At 44.5% G+C, this 17343-nt stretch overlaps 1 protein-coding gene across 7 annotated transcripts in view; it reads left to right on the top strand.

Annotated features, from left to right (window-relative positions):
* Nucleotides 1-17343, top strand: part of LOC147115101 (oxidation resistance protein 1-like) — a 1180356-nt gene that overhangs the window by 792785 nt on the left and 370228 nt on the right. Inside the window, exon 1 of one of the 7 annotated variants that reach the window (XM_085993384.1) lies at nucleotides 16894-17212. The exons of the other annotated variants lie outside the window; for them this stretch is intronic. The gene's annotated coding sequence lies outside the window, so the exon portion shown is untranslated. Of the gene's footprint in view, nucleotides 1-16893; nucleotides 17213-17343 lie in introns of those variants that run through there. 7 annotated transcript variants of the gene reach the window in all.

Genomic DNA, 17343 nt, shown 5'->3' with positions numbered 1-17343 from the left:
AGGGTTCAGAGCAAGTATGTTCCCTTAAAGAAAAAGGGTGGGACTAAAATTCAGAGCTCCTTGGATGCCTAGAGACATACAGGGTAGGATAAAGAAAAAAAGGGAGGCTCATGACAGATACCGAGGGCTCAATACTGCAGAAACTCTAGAGGAGTATAGAAATTGCAGGGGTACAATTAAAAAGGAAATTGGGAAGGTAAAGAGAGCATGGAAAAATTTTGGCAAGTAAAATCAAGGAAAACCCAAAGATGTTTAATAAATACATTAAGAGCAAGAGGATAACTAAAGAAAGAGTAGGGCCTATTAGGGACCATAAAGGTAACCTGTGTGTGGAGTCGGAAGACGTGGGTATGGTTCTTAATCAATACTTTGCGTCTGTTTTCACAAAGGAGAGGGGCGATGCAGACATTGCAATCAGGGAGGAGGAGTGTGAAATATTAGATGAAATAAACATAGTGAGAGAGGAAGTATTAAGTGGCTTAGCAGCTTTGAAAGTGCATAAATCCCCAGGCTCAGATGAAATGTATCGCAGGCTGTTAAGAGAAGCAAAAGAGGAAATAGCAGAGGCTCTGACCATCATTTTCCAATCCTCTCTGGCTACAGGTGTGGTGCCAGAGGACTGCTAACATTGTACCTTTGTTTAAAAAGGGAGAAAGGGATAGACCGAGTAATTACAGGCCAGTCAGCTTAACCTCAGTGGTGGGAAAATTATTGGAAAAAGTTCTGAGGGACAGGATAAATCTTCATTTTAGAAAGACACGATTTAATCAAGGACAGTCAGCACTATTCAAAAAAGGTGGTAGAGAGAAAACGGGGAATTACAGACCGATAAGCCTGACATCGGTAGTGGGGAAAATGCTAGAGTCCATTATAAAAGATATAATAGAGCACTTGGAAAACGGTGACAGGATCGGACAAAGTCAACATGGATTTACAAAAGGTAAATCGTGCTTGACTAATCTACTGGAATTTTTTGAGGATGTAACTGGTAAAATAGATAAGGGAGAACCAGTGGATGTGGTGTATTTGGACTTTCAGAAGGCTTTTGATAAGGTCCCGCATAAGAGATTAGCGTGTAAAGTTAAGGCACATGGGATTGGGGGCAAGGTATTGACTTGGATAGCGAACTGGTTGGCAGACAGAAAGCAAAGAGTTGGAATAAACGGGTCTTTTTCCAAGTGGCAGGCAGTGACTAGTGGGGTACCGCAGGGATCGGTCCTTGGACCCCAGCTAGTCACAATATATATTAATGATCTAGACAAGGGAACTAGATGTAATATCTCCAAATTTGCAGACGACACAAAGCTGGGTGGGCGTGTGTGCTGTGAGGAGGATGCCGAGAAACTCCAGGATGATTTGGATGATTGGGCAAAAGCATGGCAGATGCAATATAACGTGGATAAATGTGAGGTTATCCACTTGGTGGCAAAAACAGGAAGGCAGATTATTATCTGAATGGCAGTAGATTGGGAGAAGGAGAAGTGCAACGAGACCTGGGTGTCCTTGTGCACCAATCGCTGAAGGTAAGCATGCAGGTGCAGCAGGCGGTTAAGAAGGCAAATGGTATGTTGGCCTTCATAGCAAGAGGGTTTGAGTGCAGGAACAAGGATGTCTTGCTGCAGTTGTACAGGGCCTTGGTGAGACCACATCTTGAGTATTGTGTGCAGTTTTGGTCGCCTTATCTGAGGAAGGATGTTCTTGCCATGGAAGGAATTCAGCGAAGATTCACCAGGTTGATACCTGGGATGGCAGGAATGACGTATGAGGAGAGATTGGGACGATTGGGCTTGTACTTGCTGGAGTTTAGAAGAATGAGAGGGGATCTCATTGAAACTTATAAAATTCTGACAGGACTGGACAGACTAGATGCAGGAAGGATGTTCCCGATGGTCGGGGAGTCCAGAACCAGGGGTCACAGTCTAAGGATAAGGGGTAGGCCATTTAGGACAGAAATGAGGAGGAATTTCTTCACCCAGAGAGTGGTGAACCTGTGGAATTCTCTGCCACAGAAGGCAGTAGAAGCCAATTCATTAAATATATTCAAGAAGGAGCGGGATATATTTCTTCAGGCTAAAGGGATCCAGGGGTATGGGGAGAAAGCAGGGACCGGGTACTGAAATTGGATGATCAGCCATGATCGCATTGAATGGCGGAGCAGGCTCGAGGGGCCAAATGGCCTACTCCTGCTCCTATCTTCTATGTTTCTATGGATTTAAGGGATGGTCGTGTCCGACTAACTTGACTGAATTTTTTGAGGAGGTAACAAGGAGGGTCGATGAGGGCATTGCATTTGATGTAGTCTACATGGATTTTAGCAAGGCTTTTGACAAGGTCCCACATGGCAGACTGGTCACGAAAGTGAAAGCTCATAGGATCCAGGGCAAAGTGTCAAGTTGGATCCAAAATTGGCTCAGAGGCAGGAAGCAAAGGGTAATGGTCGAAGCGTGTTTTTGTGACTGGAAGGCTGTTTCCAGTGGGGTTTCACAGGGCTCAGTACTGGGTCCCTTGTTTTTTGTGGTATATATCAATGATTTAGACTGGAATATAGTGGATATGATTAAGAAGTTTGCAGATGATACTAAAATCGGCCGTGTAGTTGTTAATGAAGAAGAAAGCTGTAGACTGCAAGAAGATGGCAATAAATTGGTCAAGTGGACAGAACAGTGGCAAATGGAATTCAATCCAGAGAAGTGTGAGGTAATGCATTTGGGGAGGGCTAACAAGGAAAGGGAATACACATTAAATGGTAGGACACTGAGTAGTGTAGAGGAACAAAGGGACCTTGGAGTGCACATCCACAGATCCCTGAAGGTAGCAGGCCAAGTAGATAAGGTGGTTAAGAAGGCATACGGAATGCTTGCCTTTATTAGCCGTGGCATAGAATACAAGAGCAGGAGGGTTATGCTTGAACTGTATAAAACACTAGTTAGGCCTCAGCTAGAGTACTGCGTGTAGTTCTGGTCACCACATTACAGGAAAGATGTGATTGCACTAGAGAGGGTACAGAGGAGAGTTACGAGGATGTTGCTTGGACTGGAGAATTTTAGCTACGAGGAAAGATTGGATAAGCTGGGTTTGGTTTTCTTTGGAACGGAGGAGGCTGAGGGGAGACTTAATTGAGGTGTATAAAATTATGAGGGGCGGAGATCGAGTGGATAGGAAGGACCTATTTCCCTTAGCAGAGGGGTCAACAACCAGGGGGGCATAGATTTAAAGTAATTGGTAGGAGGTTTAGAGGGAATTTGAGGGGAAATTTCTTCACCCAAAGGGTGGTGGTGGTCTGGAACTCGCTGCCTGAAAGGGTGGTAGAGGCAGAAACCCTAACCACATTTTAAAAAGTACTTTGATGTGCACTTGAAGTGCCGTAACCTACAGGGCCTACGGACCAAGAGCTGGAAAGTGGGATTAGGCTGGATAGCTCTTTGTTGGCCGGTGCGGACATGATGGGCCGAATGGCCTCCTTCCGTGCTGTAAATTTCTATGATTCTGTGCTGCAATCTTGAGAAGCAGCACCATCACCTGTGTGCATTCTGGTCATCGCCACTGGTGCTGAGCACTAGCTTAGCATGACTACTAATCTGCGGAAAAGCAGACATACTGTTACCACTGGGATCAGTGAAGCCCCGATTGTCTTAAAGGTCGGCAAGCTTTTAAAGGCAGAAAAGACAGTGCTCTCAAATCTATAACCCCAGATCTCTGACAGCAGTCTGAGCATCCATGGAAGAGGTGTAAACTGGCCTTGGGCCTCCTCCAAGGTTCCCTGGAGTTGCCTTCTGTTCTGTGGTGGCCTGCAGAGTTGTTGAACCGTCCAATGTACTGCACATGCTTTTGCTGAACTCCTCCACCCGAGCTGCCTGTCTGTACCAATGCTTGACCTTCTGCAAGCATTATTCTTTTAGACACACGACCTATGAACTCAGATTCCTGAGCTGGCCCAGCCAAGAGGCAATGTATCCTGACTTTCGGTCAGTAACATCTTCATCCTCCTGTGATGCCATTACCTGCTCGTACTGTGTGTGTCACTCAGTGCACTCCCCTCTGACTCGCTCTCTAACTCTCCTGGGCTGGATATCTGAGCTGCTGCTTGGGAGGGTCAAGTGGCTGATGGACCATACTCTGGCGTACTGGCAGTGCCAGCTGCAGACAATTAGCTTCTTCCTATGGCAGTGAAGGAAAAGAAGAGAGATTAGAAGGGTTTCCTGATGATGTGTGTGTGCCATACTTGCTCAACCTTGCTTCTGGTCAAGATTACACCCAATTTGAAAATTTAGGCTTCAATGGCAAGTTTTCAGCCAAAAGATAGCCACTTTGATATGTTTCCCTGGGGAGAGGGAGGAGGAAGAAGCAGTTTTCTGCTAATGCTACCATATTCCACAAATCCCATAATAGCATTTACTTGTAGTTTTGTCGGCTTACAACAAACACATCAACCGGTTGCTGTAACAGCTGACTGTACAGTCTGGATGCTTGTTTTGTAGTTCCCTACCATTTGAAACTCATTTTGCTTTTGATTCAGACAGAATATGTTTACTCTTAGGACAGAATATGGCAGCAACCTTCCTGGGCTGAGTGGTGGATGTCAGTGTGTGAACTGCTACAGTTTGGATAAGTGAGAAGACTGAACAATGTTCTCCAAGTTGATTTCAGAGGGGTTGTCACAATATAAAAGAAACGAGTAGTGCAAACAAGTTACTACTTTAGTACACCAAGCTTCTGCTTCATTCTGATCCCACTGTTTTTTATTTAAATAAGTAATTACAGGAGGATAGGCAGATCGAGCTGGGTATACTATAATGCAGTTCACTCATTACTGTTCAATCACCATTTCAGTTACTGCTAACTTGGGATTTTTGGTCCCTTTATTCAGGTTTAAAGTGGTGGTGGAGGACTTTGTGCTGGTACTGGTGCACTGTACGGGTGATTGGTTGAAACTCTTGTTATGTGTTGGGGCATGCTATGGGTGTCTCCTCAGTTGGAGTCTTAACTTTCTTAATTTCGAACATGTGAAATTAATGGGCAGAAAAGGACCAGCTGGTCCATCAAGTCTACTGCACAAATTCAGTTGGATTGTACAGTTTATGCTACGCAACAATTGGATTTTCAGTGTTCCTTCTCCATACTCACTCCTCACCGTTGTGTTGGTTTATTTTTCAGGACTGCTTTATAAAACTGGTGAATTGCCGGAAAGTGAGGGGAAATTTATTTGCTTAATTCTAAATAGGCAATGAGTTGGCAAGGACCACAGAAAATGGAATACTGTATACAACGATAGGAAAAAAAATAAGCTTAATCTTTTTTGAGTGACTTTTAAGCAATTAAAAGGAAAATAGTTTTTGTTGGAAATGTTTGATTTTTTGGGGCTGTCAATCAATTTTTAAAAAAAGTCATGAATAATCTGGATTAAAAATGTTAACATTGTTTTAATTGCATATTTAATTGATGCTCCGCATTGCCAAGTATTGATGTGCCAGCTTTACTTGTACTGTTTCTGGCTGCCATGTTGGATTGGTGTCTGTTCTGACCTTGTCATTACTGTTAGCAGAGAGTGATTTATCTTGGGTTATCAGCTGGATAAATTAGTACAAAGAGCGTTGGTGATTACACATGTTACAATTAACAGCTGAATAATACAGCATAAAGCAGAGAGTCAGAGGTGCTCAAAAAAATCTTAACTTGAAAACTAAAAGTAATCAAAATCATAGAATGATACAGCACAGAAGGAGGCCATTGAAAGAGCCATCCAATTGGACCCACTCCCCTGCTCTTTCCCATTGCCCTACAAATTTTCCCCCTTCAATATTTATCCAATTCCCTTTTGAAAGTTGTTATTGACCTTCAGATCATAACAACTCGGTGCGTAATTTTTTTTAACCTCATGTCGCCTCTAGTTCTTCTGCCAAATACCTTAAATCATACCTGCAGTAATCATGGGTGACTTTAATCTACATATAGACTGGCCAAATCAAATTAGCAATAATACTGTGGAGGATGAATTCCTAGAGTGTGTACGAGATTTTTTTTAGACCAGTGCGTTGAGGAGCCAACTAGGGAACAGGCTATCCTAGATTGGGTATTGTGCAATGAGAAGGGGTTAATTAATAATCTTGTGTGGGGTCCTTTAGGGAAGAGTGACCATAACATGATGGAATTCTTTATTAAGATGGAAAGTGAAGTGGTCCAATCCGAAACTAGGGTCCTAAATCTAAACAAAGGAAACTACGAAGGTATGAGGAGTGCATTGGCTATGAGAGATTGGGGAACTTCATTAAAAGGCACGACGGTGGATAGGCAATGGCTAACATTTAAGGAACGAATACATGAATTGCAACAGTTATACATTCCTTTCTGGTGTAAAAACACAAAAGGAAAAGTGGTCCAACCATGGCGAACAAAAGAAATTAAGGATAGTATTAGATCCAAAGAGGAGTCATATAAAGTTGCCAGAAAAAGCAGCAAGCAATGCTCCACTCAAGCCTCCTCCCATTTTTCCTCATCTAACTCTCTCAGCATAACCCTCTTCCCTTCTCCCTCATATGCTTATTGAGCTTCCCTTTTAGTACTAGGACCACTGCTTTTCTTGATATATATATTCATGACTTGGACTTGGGAGTACAGGGCACAATTTCAAAATTTACAGATAAGACAAAGCTTGGAAGTATAGTGAACAGTGAGGAGGATAGTGATAGACTTCAAGAGGACATAGACAGGCTGGTGGAATGGGCGGACATGTGGCAGATGAAATTTAACGCAGAAAAATGCGAAGTGATACATTTTGGTAGGAAGAATGAGGAGAGGCAATATAAACTAAAGGGTATGATCCTAAAGGGGGGGCGGTGCAGGAACAGAGATATCTGGGGGTATATGTGCACAAATCGTTGAAGGTGGCAGGGCAGGTTGAGAAAGCGTTTAAAAAAGCATATGGGATCCTGGGTTTTATAAATAGAGGCATAGAGTACAAAAGCAAGGTCGCTATGATGAAACTGGTTCGTCCTCAACTAGAGTGTTGTGTCCAATTTTGGGCACCGCACTTTAGGAAGGATGTGAAGGCTTAGGAGAGGGTACAGAGAAGATTTACAAGAATGGCTTCAGGGATGAGGGACTTCAGATACGTGGCTTTGAAAAGGGAATTGGATAAGAACCTGAAGGGGGAAAAAAATTGTGCAGGGCTATGGGGAAAGGGCGGGGGAGTGGGACTAGCTGAAGTGCTCTTGCAGAGATCCGGCACGGGCCCGATGAGCCAAATGGCCACCTTCTGTGCTGTAAGTTAAGTACAAGTTCATAATAGATAAGTACCAGAGGTAACATTAAATCATTAACCACAATTTTGAAAGATCACCTGAACTATGTATACTTATCACAAAAAAAGCAAAATTGGACAGTTTCAAAAAAGCTGGCATCTCAAAAACTGCCCTGAATGAGTGTATGACCTATGAAAACAAGTAATTACACTGAAAGTACAGTTGGACACAGGCTTGTCTCTTGAGCTGTACGTATACCCAGCATTGTCATTCATTAATAGTAGAGGAAGACAAATACCCAGTACTTGAAAGGGATACAAGTGCTGAAGGCACAAGATTTATTTTATCGGGTGTTAAGTGTTATACCTCACCTCCAGACGGTGTTAATTTTTGGCACTTGATTTGGGTGATTTTCCAGGGTTTTGGAATCCACAATGAAAATGGGCATTATATTTCTTTCATGTCAAAAGAAAGGGACATTGGTCAATTTTATTGAGAATTACTCTGCATTTGCCATTTGAGATTTTTGTTTGTGTCTTAAGACTTTTTTCCAGTAGCAGATGATTATTACTGGGATTAAAAAGCTTTAGTTTTCTTAGTGCAAATTTTTATTGAACACAGGATCATTCGAGTCAGGGTCCTTGTCAACAAATCCCAAATTGTGCACACTCCTTCCAAATGCTGTTCCTCTATCCCATGTTTGTACTGGGATTGCATCCTGGGATAGGGGACAGGGTCGAGGGACATGACCCCAGAACATGTTGATCTTTCACATTAAAAATTATGCATTCTGGTTAATCTTTAAATACAGTTTGTAGGTCATTAAATGTAAATAAAAAGAAAATACATTTTGGTTTTTCATGGACCCAGCTTTCTCAAAACCTACCACAATTATTGCTCTTTCCACTTCAGAGCCACTTCTTCTCCTCCCTTCTTCACAGATGCACTCTGCCCCTACAGTTGAACACCACTGCAGACTGTGAGCAGGAAATCTTGAGATTCGGGACCCCCACCCAAAGTATGAACATAGGAACATAGAAGATAGGAGCAGGAGTAGGCCATTCGGCCCCTCGAGCCTGCTCCGCCATTCAATGCGATCATGGCTGATCATCCAAATTCAGTACCCTGTCCCTGCTTTCTCCCCATATCCCTTGATCCCTTTAGCCTTAAGAAATATATCCAACTCCTTCTTGAGGATCGGGAGCAGTTTTGGATTCAACAAAGGAGGACAAAGGGATTAATTAAGAAGGGGAAAATAGAATATGAGGGTAAGCTTCCAGGGAACATAAAAACTGACTGTAAAAGCTTTTATAGATATGTGAAGAGAAAAAGATTGGTGAAGTCAAGCATAGGTCCCTTGCAGTCAGAATCAGGGGAATTTATAATGGGGAACAAAGAAATGGAAGACCAATTAAATACATATTTTGGTTTTGTCTTCACAAAGGAGGACACAAATAATCTCCCAGAGATGTCGGGGAACATAGGGTCTGATGAAAGGGAGGAACTGAAGGAAATCAGTATTTGTAGGGAAATGGTGTTAGGGAAATTGATGGGATTGAAGGCTGATAAATCCCCTGGGCCTGATAATCTACACCCTAGGGTACTCAAGGAAGTGGCCCTAGAAATAGTAGATGTATTGCTGATCATCTTCCAACATTCGATGGAATCTGGAACAGTACCCATGGATTGGAGGGTAGCTAATGTTACCCCACTATTCAAAAAAGGTGGTAGAGAGAAAACGGGGAATTACAGACTGGTAAGCCTGACATCGGTAGTGGGGAAAATGCTACAGTCCATTATAAAAGATGTACTAGCAGAGCACTTGGAAAACAGTGACCGGATCGGACAAAGTCAACATGGATTTACGAAAGGTAAATCGTGCTTGACTAATCTACTGGAATTTTTTGAGGATGTAACTGGTAAAATAGATAAGGGAGAACCAGTGGATGTGGTGTATTTGGACTTTCAAAAGGCTTTCGATAAGGTCCCGCATAAGAGATAAGCGTGTAAAGTTAAGGCACATGGGATTGGGGGCAAGGTATTGACTTGGATGGAGAACTGGTTGGCAGACAGAAAGCAAAGAGTTGGAATAAACGGGTCTTTTTCCGAGTGGCAGGCAGTGACTAGTGGGGTACCACAGGGATCGGTCCTTGGACCCCAGCTATTCACAATATATATTAATGATCTAGACAAGGGAACTAGATGTAATATCTCCAAGTTTGCAGACAACACAAAGCTGGGTGGGCGTGTGTGCTGTGAGGAGGATGCCGAGAAACTCCAGGATGATTTGGACTGATTGGGCAGAAGCATGGCAGATGCAATATAACGTGGATAAATGCGAGGTTATCCACTCTGGTGTCAAAAACAGGAAGGCAGATTATTATCTGAATGGCAATAGATTGGGAGAAGGGGAAGTGCAACGAGACCTGGGTGTCCTTGTGCACCAGTCGCTGAAGGTAAGCATGCAGGTGCAGCAGGCGGTTAAGAAGGCAAATGGTATGTTGGCCTTCGTAGCGAGAGGGTTTGAGTACAGGAACAAGGATGTCTTGCTGCAGTTGTACAGGGTCTTGGTGAGACCACATCTTGAGTATTGTGTGCAGTTTTGGTCACCTTATCTGAGGAAGGATGTTCTTGCCATGGAAGGAGTTCAGCGAAGGTTCACCAGGCTGATACCTAGGATGGCAGGAATGACGTATGAGGAGAGATTGGGTCGATTGGGCTTATACTCACTGGAGTTTAGAAGAATGAGAGGTGATCTCATTGAAACTTATAAAATTCTAACAGGACTGGACAGACTAGATGCAGGAAGGATGTTCCCGATGGTCGGGGAGTCCAGAACCAGGGGTCACAGTCGAAGGATAAGGGGTAAGCCATTTAGGACAGAAATTAGGAGGAATTTCTTCACCCAGAGAGTGGTGAACCTGTGGAATTCTCTACCACATGAAGCGACAGTCAATCACTTACAGCAGGGTGGAGGGACTTTGAGAGGTAGAAGAATTCCAGTTTGTACTGCAGGAAGGGAGATTGAGTAGCAGGTTTAATTCAGAGGGTGACTATGGAGTACTCAAGGAGTATGCTCTACTCTTTCCCCTCTAACAACAACAACTTGTATTTATATAGCACCTTTTACGTAGTAAAATGTCCCAAGGCGCTTCCCAGGAGTATGCCAAGAGAGGCATAGAGGGAAGCTGTAGGCTTATCCGAGAGGAAGTCAAGCCTGGGACGACAGCAGGAGAGTAGGAAGGTCGGGGAGTACTTCGGGATTTGGGAGGTCGGAGTATCCGAGAGAGGAGAGCTGAAAGGAGGAATGACTACAGGGGAGAGCGGTCAGGGAGGGATAGAGAGACAGGAAAAGAGGGGGGAAAAAGTGGAAAAGTATTGAATGACTCGGGTCCGGAGCGGCAGCCAAAGTGCGCCGCAAATGGACACAGGAAAAGCTCAGGTTACATAGGCCTGTTCAAATGTAGTAATTAATGAAATACGTATTTCCTGGTAGCAGGGAATAGGTTGGAGAGATTAGTAGGGAGTCCAGGGTAGAGGTCCTATGGAAAGACAAAGCCGATGTAAGCAGGATGGGGCCGGCCTGGAGCATCGACGAACCGCTGTCCAAAGCAGGCGAGTGAAGTCCAGAAGCTATTTGAAGGGTAGAGAGTTTGATGATGGAGGTTGTTGCCGTAGGAATGAGAGCCGGTAGCGGTGCAGAAAGATGATGGTTAAATTGATGCAAGTTGGAGGTCACCGTAGATCAAAGTGGCGGAGAAAAAGTAAAACCACAAGCCAGTGACCAGCAAAGCTGAAAACCGGTAGAACGAGTCACCGGACAGCAAGTGGAGCAGCAGCTGTTACCTAGAAGCCAGCAGAGCTGAAATACCAGTAGTACCATTTCAGCAGAGACACAGCCGCAGTTTAAAGGTAAAAATCTTTTAGCAGCAGAGACAGAGACACAGCAGGTACGTCTTACAGTGAAATGCAGTGTAGTCCAGTGCAGAAACGTAGTGTAATCCAGTGTAGCTCAAAGCAGAAACGTAGTCTAGATGTCAAGAGAAGTCGAGGAGAACAGAAACCAATTTGACAGAATTCTGCAGCATAAGACTTGAAGTGACTGAAAAGCAGAGCATTGCCATAGTCGCTGAGTCAAACCGTGTAGTCAGTGCAGTCCTGTTCGTGAGGAATCCAGTGATAGAGGTCATGTTTCAGCAGAGTTCCAGCAGTTGAAGGAGCTCAGTGAGAACAAAGACACGCCGGGGGATGGGCAGTGGACTCTGCAGGGGGAGCTTTAACCTTGTACCTTGTAGCTTGAGCTTGTAGATTGGGCTGAATGCTTTCACTATCCGAGCCAGGGTATCTTAAGAGATGGAAGAAAGGAGACTGGGGAAGAAAGGGCAATTCACTAAGAAATGGATGACCACGGAGACAGTTGAAGAGAAGAGTAGCTCAGAAAGGGGCTGATAGCCCAGGAGCCATCTTGAATCCCTCTAAACCCCTACAGTTTAGCTACTGTACCCCCCTTTACATAGAATATACAGCACAGAATCAGGCCATTCAGCCCATCTAGTCCATGCGGGTGTTTATGCTCCACTTGAGCCTCCTCCGATCCTTCCGGCATAACCCTCTATTCTCCTCTTCCTCATATGCTTATTGAGCTTCCTCTTAAATGCATCTATATTATTCGCCTCAACGGAGCGAGTTCCACATTCTCACCACTCTCTGGGTAAAGAAAGTTCTTCTGAATTCCCTATTTGATATCTTGGTGACTATCTTATATTGATGGTCTCTAGTTATTTTCTACCCCACAAGTGGAAACATTCTCTCTGTATCCACTCAATCCAAACCTTTCATAATTTTAAAGACCTCTATTAGGTCACCCCTCAGCCTTTTTCAAGAGAAAAGAGACCCAGCCTGTTCATCCTTTCTTGATAGGCGTACCCTTGCATTTCTGGTATCATCCTTGTAAATCTTCTCTGCACCCTCTCCAGTGCCTCTATATCCTTTTTATAATATGGCGACCAGAACTGCACACAGTACTCCAAGTGTGGTCGAACCAAGGTTCGATACAGGTTTAGCATAACTTCACAACTTTTCAATTCTATCCCACTAGAAATTAACCCTAGTGCTAACTTTGTTTTTTTAATGGCCTTATTAACCTGCATCGCTACTTTCAGTGATTTGTGTATCTGTACTCGGAGATCCATTTGCTCCTCTACCCCATTTAGCTTCTTATTTTCCATGTAATGTGTGACCTTCTTATTTTTCTTATCAAAATGTAAATTGTTTCTTACCAAAGTCTAAATTGTGAACAACAGCAATAAGTACAATCATTTCAGTATGTCCATTAGTAATTGTACCTAATGCTGAAAACAACCTTGGGACACTCTCATTTTAGATCATGAGAGTTTCTTAAATTTAAAATTTCATTTAAAATCTTTAAGTCAATGGTGTGGAATTTTTGAGACATTTCAGTCAACAGTTCTCACAGGGAAGCTCATGTTTTGGTAGCATGGAATGCAAAGTTGCCATCTGGTTTGATTCCCAGTAACCCTTTGAACTCTGCGAGGCAAATTATGCATACTTTGCAGAAGGATGTTTCATTTTGAGAATTCATATCGGACAGGTGTCAGAATGCAAGCTAGCAGTTATAAGCTTGTTGTCTGATGTGCTGCACTATTAGGGATCTCCTGCTAGGACACACAGCTGTTTCTGTTTTTCAAAAAAATAACTGGGCGCACGCTGCAGCTGAATTAGTATCTTCTGGTTAAAGCAGAAGCTGGGTGTTTTTGCCAATTAACTTGATATCTGACCCATCTCTCTCTCATTCTGGTTCCCATTCCTACTGCGGATGCTGCTGAATATTCTTTCCTGTGCTGCTATCAGTTTGCTTCTTGCTGGCTCTGCTCGACTCCACTTGTCCTTCAGAACACCTCCATCACCCTTCATTGGACTGGGCTGGGCCAGCTCCTCAAGCCCTGGCTGCTGCTACTGCCAGTTTTATTAGCTCCTCGCCGCTTTGCAGCTGCTGCCCTAATCTGCACTGATCCTGTGTCGTCCATGTGGCTTATCCCACCACAGGACCCCCAGACTTTAACTTTATCCTCTGCTTACAACCACATTATATCTCGTCTTATCTTTGCACACCTATGTAACCTTTTGTTTGTTTGAGTATGCATTTTGGCTGCTGCTCCCGACCTGAGCCTATTTTGTCTCGCTCCCTTTTTTCTCCTGGCCCCTCCTTTCCTCTCCTTCCCTTCTGTCACCCAGCGGTGCCATCTTTCATTGCTCCCCTCTCCTATATTTTGCCCCTCTACCACAAACCATTACTGCTCCTCTGCTTTCCTAGAAAGAAAGACTTGCATTTATATAGCGCCTTTCACGACCACTGGACGCCCCAAAGTGCTTTACAGCCAATGAAGTAATTTTTGAAGTGTAGTCACTGTTGTAATGTGGGAAAGGCGGCAGCCAATTTGTGCACAGCAAGATCCCACAAACAGCAATGTGATAATGTCAGATAATGTTTTTTGGTTGAGGGATAAATATTGGCAAGGACACCGGGAATAACTCCCCTGCTCTTCGAAATAGTGCCTTAGGATCTTTTACGTCAACCTGAGAAGGCAGACGGGGCCTCAGTCTGTCTCATCTGAAAGACGGCACCGCCAACTGTGCAGCGCTCCCTTAGGCTGCACTGGAGTGTCAGCCTAGATTTTTGTGCTCAAGTCTCTGGAGTGGGACTTGAACCCACAACCTTCAGACTCAGGCGAGGGTGCTACCCACTGAGCCACGACTGACACTACTACCCTCTGGCTCTCTTGGCATTCTCTGAAAGGCTCATTAAGGTGCCTGTTGCTCTGGCCTGCTTACAAGCAGCAATCCCAAGTGTGCCATCCTTCTGTCTGGCTGACATTCCCACCCAGTATGCCAGCTTGGGGCTAATCTCCTCAACTTGCTTTATGCCCCACTCACCCCAGCCACCACTGCTACCTTGGACTCTGGACTGTACCAGTGGCTCAACAATCACCGCCCCTCTCCACTTTCCCTCCAGACATCTCTTCACTTGCAAACAAAGCTCTTCTCATCCATGACCTTCGTGTGGATGATTGCATTTCTGTTCTGGCTTTTTGGGTGGTAACATCTTGCCCCTTAACTGAAGTCTTCCCATCTGGCTACACTTTCAACCACCTGCCCTGCCCAAACAGCCACAGTAGCAGTATGGCCCTTATCACCAAGTCACAGTTCGTCTCTCCCTTGACTCCACTGGCACCTTCTCTTCTTTAAAGCACCTCGCCCCGTTTCCCCCCCCCCATCCCCTTCATCTATCATGTAAAATCCTCTCTGTTGGCCACACCCCCTCCCCCTCTAAAGCTGCACCTGGGTTTCTCCTGAGATACCCTCTCCGCATCTGCACTAATAATTGATTCTCGATTTCAATGTCTATCTCCCATGCTTCCTATCCTTCCTAAACCTCTGACTCCATAGAAATTCCCCCACCCACCCCTTTGACCTCACCATCTCCTGTGACCTCTCTACTCCTGTAGTCCCAATCAGCAAGGAGGTCATCTCCAGTTACTTTCTTGTATCACTCACCACCCACAACCCCTTGCCACTTCCAACCCCTCTTTGCTCTGTGTCCACCCTGGAAAACAAGAACTGTCTCCACCCACTACCCCCCTACAAGTCGCTTACAACTGCACTTTCAAACTCCCAACTGCCGAGCCTTTGGCCCTCCATTTGCCACAATTCCCCTTCAGCTGTTGGCTTGCCTAACCACTCCCTCCGCTTGACCATTGATGCCCTTGTCCCCAGCAAAATCTTTACCATCTGCCATTCCTGGTCATGTAGATGGTACACATTGCATCCAGTTTGCCGGTGGTGGAGGGAGTGAATGTTTAAAGGGGTGAATGGGTTGCCAATCAAGCGGGCTGCTCTATCTCTAGTGTCTCTCTCTTGTTTATTAAACAGAATGTGTCCTGCAGTTTCCACCAGTTGTGGAAAGTATAGGCAAACCAGTAGACACTGTGTAATCTTGTTCTAAGGTCAGTCGGGCGCACACCGGGGCAGCCAGAGGTTACTTGCATCATCACAGAAGATCTTTGCCATTAACAGAACTTTGATTCCAGTCTGTCTCATTTATACTAAAGTGCTGCAACTGAAGCGAGAACAAGAATTCCTACTGAAGGCAATGAGGTTCACCACAGGGTGAAAGATTCACTGAAATAATTATTTTGTGCATATTGCCTTGTCCAAATCCAGATGATTTCCTCATTTAAAAGGATCTGTTTGGGCAGTCAGTGTCTTGTAGACAATCACACACATTCAGTCATACTGACATCTAATGGTCACTGTTAGAATCATAGAAAGTTACAGCATGGAAGGAGGCCATTTCGGCCCATCGTGTCTGTGCCGGCCAACAGAGTTATCCAGCCTAATCCCACTTCCCAGCTTTTGGTCCATAGCCTTGCAGGTTACAGCATCCCAAGTGCGCATCCAAGTACTTTTTAAATGTGGTTAGGGTTCCTGCCTCTACCACCCTTTTAGGCAGTGAGTTCCAAACCCCCACAACCCTCTGGGTGAAGAAATTTCCCCTCAAACCAGTGGCTAATGCTTAATGACCAAGTTCATCATGACAACAGCCTTGCCCAAAAGGATCTGCGTTCAGGATGTACTGAAGGGTTGAATCCCTTTTTCTCTGGAAATGTTTAAAAAATGCATAAGTTTCAAAGAAAAGGACTTGCTCAGTAATCCCAATGCCCAAACTGTGTTTATAGCCTTTGGAATGTGGGGTTTTCCCATGATGGAGGCTGATTGACCTCTCTTTAAATCTGATATAACGTGACAAACCTTGGTCTTTGTATCAGCCATTTGACATCAGTGCACATCATCAAGCTCATCGTCTTCAGATTTAACTCTCTATCCTCTGATAATTCCCTTTTTTGTTTCCATAATTAAATATTCTTGTTGGTCGACCAAATAAAATATTACCTATTGATTATAATCCCCTTTTCTGAGCTAAGAATCCCCCCCAAAAAAGGGCCACAGGAAGGAGCATAGGAACAGGAGTGGGCCATTTGGCCCCTCTAACCTGTTCCACCATGCAATTAGATCAGGGCTGATCTGTATCTTCACTCCATCTACCCACTTTGGTTCTATAACCCTAACAAAAATCTATTGCTCTAATTTTAAAATTTTTCAATTAACCTAGCATCAACAGCTTTTTGGGGCGAGAGAGTTCCAGATTTCCACTACCCTTTGTGTGAAGAAGTGCTTCCTGACATCACCCCTGAACGGCCTAGCTCCAATTTTAAGGTTATGGCCCCATGTCTGGACTCTCCCACCAGGGGATGTAGTTCCTCTCTATCTACCCCATCAGCTCCTTTAATCAGCATGAACACCTCAATTAGATCGCCCTTAATCTTCTATACTCAGGCGAATACAAGCCTAGTCTATACAACCAACCACATAATTTAACCCTTTTAGCCCCGGTATCATTCTGGTGAATCTGCGCTGCATCCCCTCAAAAAATTCGACTAGGTTGTTTGGATATGACTTGCCCGTCATGGGGATGAAGTGTGTGCCATTGTGATCACAATGGTGATGTCATAAGTGACCTACTTTCCATCATATTATACATGGCTGGACCATTTCTTTGTTTGCAGAGCGCTTATGTAAAGCGCCTCTCGGAAGTGAGATAGGTTAATCCGTTTAGATTTTTAAAAATAATACTTAGTTGTGGGGATTTTCCTTGTATGATGACTGGGAAGAGTAGGTCCTTTTCTAAATCAAGGCTGCACCTTCAGCACAGGACATGATATCGGTTTACAAAGGAGAAGTGTGCTGCTCCACCTGCAGTGCCCTGGTGCAGCAGAGCAGATGCTGGGTCCAGGCAGGCTGGGCTGCAGGGCTGCAACGGTTAAGCCCTGGAATGCGCCTCTCCTGCTGAAGCGCAGCTTGCCGATGGAGAGTGGATTAAAATCAATCGTGCATTGGTAATGACGGTAAACCCCTTCAGCATTGATCGGGCTCCTCCAATGCTGACTGGTGGACATTTTTAACGCCTGTTTAAACGCTGTAAACTGAGGTCCCAGTGAGCAGGAGACTGGGAGAAGGAAAGTGCCAT

This window comes from Somniosus microcephalus, chromosome 7, assembly GCF_052327205.1.
Source record: "Somniosus microcephalus isolate GS21.2 chromosome 7, FLI_Smic_1.0, whole genome shotgun sequence".
Classification (NCBI taxonomy): domain Eukaryota; kingdom Metazoa; phylum Chordata; class Chondrichthyes; order Squaliformes; family Somniosidae; genus Somniosus; species Somniosus microcephalus.
Note: the sequence above shows the minus strand (reverse complement) of the source record. Positions and strands in the feature narration are given on the sequence as shown.